General features: G+C 37.9%; 1 non-coding gene across 1 annotated transcript; it reads right to left on the reverse strand.

The window, feature by feature from the left end:
• Positions 1 to 1,220: 1,220 nt before the first annotated feature.
• TRNAM-CAU lies at positions 1,221 to 1,292 on the reverse strand. Its single transcript has one exon. It is a non-coding gene; the product is annotated as a tRNA-Met (tRNA).
• Positions 1,293 to 5,848: the final 4,556 nt, after the last annotated feature.

Genomic DNA, 5,848 nt, shown 5'->3' on the forward strand with positions numbered 1-5,848 from the left:
AAGTACTAAAAGCCCGGATGAACAGTGTCTGAGGCGCCCTCCATGGAGCTTGGAGGCACCTCGGGTGCCTTGGCCGAAGCAGCGCAGGAAGCAGGCCAAGGGCGCCCTCTATGGAGGTTGAGCGCACCATGGATGTTGATGGAGGACGCCCTCCATGGAACTTGGAGGCGCCCTCAGGAGGATAAGCAATGACGAAGCAGGGCTTATCCATGCGCGGCTGACTTGGGGATTGGAGGCGTCCTCAATAAAGTTGAGGGTGCCCTCATCAGGCTATATATGCCTGGTTCGACCAGCAGCAAGAACAACAACTAAAAAGACAATCTTTCTTTCGTGTGCTGCTCAAAGGACAATTCGATAAAGCTGCAACTCGACTCGGACGACTAGAAGCTTCAAGTTTACTAATTCCTTATTTGTCAGTATAAGTTTTTCATTTATATTATAATTCAAATTGTAACTTCCGAATTGATAGTGGTTGCCTGAAGTAAACACTCAATGAGCGTGGACCTTGGAGTAGGAGTCGCCACAGGCTTCGAACCAAGTAAACCCTTAGTGTTTGTGTTTGTGTTTAATTACTCCATTGCGTATTTAATTGAAGTTTTCCAAAACGAACATGAAAACCACGAGCGTTATTCATCCCACCTCCCTTTAGTGCTTTCGATCCAGCAGTAAGGATTTTTTTCATTCTAGAATATGCATCTAATTGTAAGCAGCCGCTCAACCACTATGTTACAATTTTGTAGCCAAGAAATCACGAAAAATTGATTACAAATTGCGACTATATTCTCGATCAATCACTTGATGATGATTCAAGACCAACTCGATAACTTGGCTGTGATTTTGATACTAACTCAAGTGTCTGATTGTGATTTTACTGCCTCAGCCACTTATTCAAATAATTATTACTTAGAGAGACAAAAAAAAATTGGAGCATTTTGAGAAAATTAATGCATGATTTTTATAATTTGAAAAGTAAAATGCATTATTTAGATATTTGAAAAACTTAGTGCCAAGTTTAATATATTCAAAAAATTATTTTTCATTTGAATTAATTTTGTACTCCCAAGAAATTAATTTTATGAACATTTACTTTGTAAAATAAAATGGTTATGAAAATCAACTCATAACACTTCTTTTCACAAGCTAACTCTAAACATTCTTTAAATTTATCTACTATTTTAATTGTAAAAAAGTTCAAATTATTTTTAAATAAAAAATAAAATTATCAGAGCCAAGTTTCGATCTTGGGACCTGTGGGTTATGGGCCCACCACGCTTCCGCTGCGCCACTCTGATTGATGTTTAAATATTAAATACAATAGGATTAAGTATGTATTACTAATAATGATACGGTATGTTATGAGTGAACCCAATGGGAGGTGGTGGTTAAGGTTAAGGTAGGTGGCGGTTAAGGTTAAGGTAGGTGGTGCCGCGGTCAAAGTCAGGGTGAGATGACAATCAGGGTCAAAATATACGGACGAGTCACTCTCACCGAAACTCAGCTCCTCACTCCTCAACGCTAAGGCATTCAGTATGGAGACGGTCAAACTTAATGGCCTCAACCCTGCACACCTCAATGCCAAGATACACAGGATAAATCTAGTCAGCTCCCACAATGGTAGGGCATACGGGCCCAACTCCTCGCTTCTACAATACAACTCTCAGCATATGGCTAGTCGGCCCAAGGGCTAGTCAGGTTGTAGGTATAGTTCCCTATCTCTCATCATTATGGAAACTATCAGCATATGGTCGGTCGACCCAAGGGCCAATAAGGTTTACAAGGCCTAGGTCCCTATCTCTCAGTATTAAGACAATTATCATCATATGGTTGGTTGGTCGGCCCAAGGGCTAGTCAGATTTATAGGGCATAGTTCCCTATTCCTCAGTGCCAGGACACTTAGTATATGGTCGGCCGGCCTAAAGTGCCAGACGGATCTATGGGGCCAAGCTCCCCCCTTCTTATATGCTAACCTACCATCATACACCAGGTCGATCGGATAGCCTCCAGGAGACAATATTGTCAGGAAGTCATAACAATCTAGCAGAGAATAATAGTTACTTGTTAGGGAATGTTCCGCTACTACAACATATATCTACAATGAAACCTTCCTATGAGGGTGGCTATACATCTACCAGTACATGACATCTAACATTCTTAGCCACCTCATTTATTGCAAAGGTTATAAAAGACTGTTCATATACATGTAACAGAAGATTTCTCGGAGGATAACTATGCATCTTCCAAATTGTACATCTTCCATTACCTAATATATTTTGGCATCAGATATTCCTTGTCGCCTTATTATCGTGGAGGTTATGAGAGGCAGCATAAAAGGAGGGTTCTCTCCATTGGTCAGGTACGTTTTAGATTACGCATACGCACACATCTACTGTTTATCATCCTCTCCACTTTTCGCTCAGAGATGTGAATTTAGTGCAATGGAAGCGAACAAAGTTCGGGGGGATCAATTGACTAATAAAAAGGTTCGATCGACCGAATAAAGAATTATCCAAATAGAAGTTGAATCTTGATTAAAGTCGTCCAGGTTCAAGAGGTTCAGTCGATCGATCAAAAGGATCAATAGGATCAATTGACCAATAAACTTCAAATCATGATAACTGATCCTAAACAGTCAGTTCGACTAAGAGAGCTATAAATAGAGTTGTGAACCTGGAGTTCCATATACACTCGCTTCTACTGTTTACTCCTTTCTATTTTTCTATATTTAATTGTTGTAAGAGGCTACTCCATCATATGGAGATTTTTAATAGAGCTTTTAAAGTCTTGGACTAATAACCACCTAGGTTGTAACTAAGTAAAAACCTCTTATTCTTTTTTATTTTATGTTATTTCTTTCTAATTAATGTCTATGTATCCTTGCTAAGTGAGAAGCAAGAGAATTAGTAAATTTAATTACAGAACGCTATTCACACCCCCCCCCCCCCCAAGCCGGTCTACACAGGACCTATAAATTCGTCCCAGGTGGCTTGTAGCACTTTCTTCCTTTTCATCTTCTTCGACTTATCTTCCTTCCGATTTAGACATTTGTGTATGAAGTGTCTCTTCTTGTTGCATCCAAAGCATGTGATATTTATCTTTGCATCATTAGATGTCGACTTGATCATTTTCTGGATATCATTATTGGTGAAGTTCTTTTTCTTTCTAGTGAACATTTTTCTTACTAGGTTCACTAGTTGTTCTTCATCTAATTCTGAAATAGATTCGTCTTCTGATTCGGGCTTGGTTTGGGTTCTTATTTTCTCCTCCTTTGTCGAACCTGCAAGAAACATTATACCCTTCTCGACCTGATTTGAGTTAGTCTATTCATGGAGTTCAAGTTTATAAAATAACACATATAATTTTAATTTATTCAAATTCTTCAAAACTTTATAGGCATCTATTATAGATGCCCACGGTTCATTTCGAGGAAAAGAGTTTAAGGCTTACCTTATGACGTCCCTATTTTCCAGTTGATGACCTATCAAATGAAGTCCATTTAGGATATCTTTAATCCTTGCATATAGTTGAGTTGTTGTCTCTCTATCCTGTATTTTAATATTAAATAAATTATTTAATAACAAATCATATTTAGTTACCTTAGCATCACTTGTGCCTTCATGTAGTTATTTCAACTTATCCTAGAGTTCCTTTGTGTTCTCGAACGACCCGACCTAGTTGAGTTCTTCCTTGATCAGTCCACATTGAAGGGTGTTCAGAGCTTTGAATCAACTTGAGCCTTCTTCATTTCTGGGTTCCAGTTTTCCGAGTTAAGAGGGACTTTGGTTGCATCATCAATTGGCGCCATGCATCCTCATCAAATTGAAAATCACTAGTCGATGTTTGTCTTCAGGTATACCTCCATTCTTTTCTTCCAGTAAGGAAAATCATCCCCGCTGAAGAGTGGAGGTTGAGCAGTATTGTAGCCTTCACTTTGGGCATTAGGAAAGAACTTACACACACAAAAAGAAACTAAGAGAAAATGTCCCAAGACTAGGTCTTGAAATAGTAGTGTGGGAGGGAATAAAGTAGAAACGAATGACTCATTTGGTGTTACACTAATTTCAAGTATTTCACAAAAGAAAGTGAGAAATATTATCCATAGAGATGATTGCACCAATTTGAATTAGATAAAAAAACTCAAAATTAAATAAAAGCAAAGCGAAAAATAATAAGAAAAATCCCCTACTTGATTGGTGGTTATAGCAATTCAAAATGAACCTTCATCTAATACCACTTGTAGAATTGTGTGCACGTAAGAGAGGGGTGAATCATGTGATTTTAAAAATATTTCTTCTTAGGAGATTAAAAAATAAGTGCGCAGTAGAAATCAAAATAGTTAAGTAAGAAAGAAGAGAAAGCAAAACACACTGATTTATTTGTTTCAGAGCATTCGACGACTCCTACTCCAAGATCCAGACCCTTTGGACCTTTTTGATAGATAATTCACTATTATTCACAAAATCTAATACAAGATTTAATGAAAATATATTACCTTACACTTTCCTATGCAATTAATGAATATGAAAGTACAACTTTAAATTATACTGACTTTTGTGGTTGAAGATCGTGGCTCAAATTTGGTGTCATTCTGACTGAAGTAATCGAGCATAGCAAAGTGGTAACGAAGCAACAGAAATGATCGCAATAGTTCATGTAAGAGTTGTCTTTTCTTGTTGGCCTAAGACACTCTTTTATACACCATTGGAGGCACCTCCAATGGGTCAGGGCGCCTCCAATGGCACTTATCTAATTTGAGGTCTTCGGTTTCTATCCACACAAGGGTGCCTTCAATGGCTCCAAGGCACCTCTAATGCACTCTAAGGTGCCTCCAATGCTCTCCAGGGTGCCTTCGCGATCAGTGAACTTCTATCCCCAAAGTTTATCAACCTCCGTCATGTCTAGGGCGTCTCCACTAAGCTCCGAGGTGCCTCAAACACTGTTCATCCGAGGCTGAGTTATGCATTTTAGCTCATGCAAAATAGAGTTAGTCCAAACAACAAAGGTACTATGTAAAAAAGAGTTAGCGTAATAAAAATAAAATTATTAATTAAATCTTGTCTTACAAAGATCATGATCTAGTCATGATCTCAATTTAAACTTTGAAAATAGATCTGAGCTAGACCAACACCTACAGTCCCACTATGACTCATCCTCACTAGATCACTCTCCTTTAGTACTTACCTTACTTACCATTGTAGACTTACTTGATACTTGATCCATCAAGACTTCATGTCAAATTCTCCATCTAGATTTTAGCCAGTTGTCAAGTCCTATAGATCCAATTGGACTTTCAATCATATATCAACTTATCTGGTGTTCCTGCCAATTATTAGGACTCACAAACCTAACTGGACTTCAACTTGGTATTAGGTCTCATCACGTCTTTCAGTCCTGCACAATTGATAAATAGATTTAGAACATACAATGTATGATACCCTACACACACACAGACACACACACACACACACACACACACACACACACACACGCACACACACACACACCAAGGATAATAAGGAAAATGATTAAAAGGTTGATATAAATGAATTTATCTAGGAAATAATAGCACAATAATTGATAATTAATAATCAAATAAATTTATATGAATTAATAGAAATTATTGGAATTTTTCTAAATCTTAAATGAATCATTTTATATCTTATGAGGATAAAGGGGTAAGATATAAAGTTTGTTTAGATTACCCAATTAAAGTGGAAGTTGATTAACTATATAAACTAAGGTTGGGTTATCAAACCCTAAGTTAATTTCTTCCGCTACTATTCGTCCATTTCATGCGACACATTGTGTGACCCGGATGCACTACTCACTATCGCTGCCACCGTCATGTGCC

This window comes from Zingiber officinale, chromosome 6A (assembly GCF_018446385.1).
Source record: "Zingiber officinale cultivar Zhangliang chromosome 6A, Zo_v1.1, whole genome shotgun sequence".
Lineage (NCBI taxonomy): Eukaryota > Viridiplantae > Streptophyta > Magnoliopsida > Zingiberales > Zingiberaceae > Zingiber > Zingiber officinale.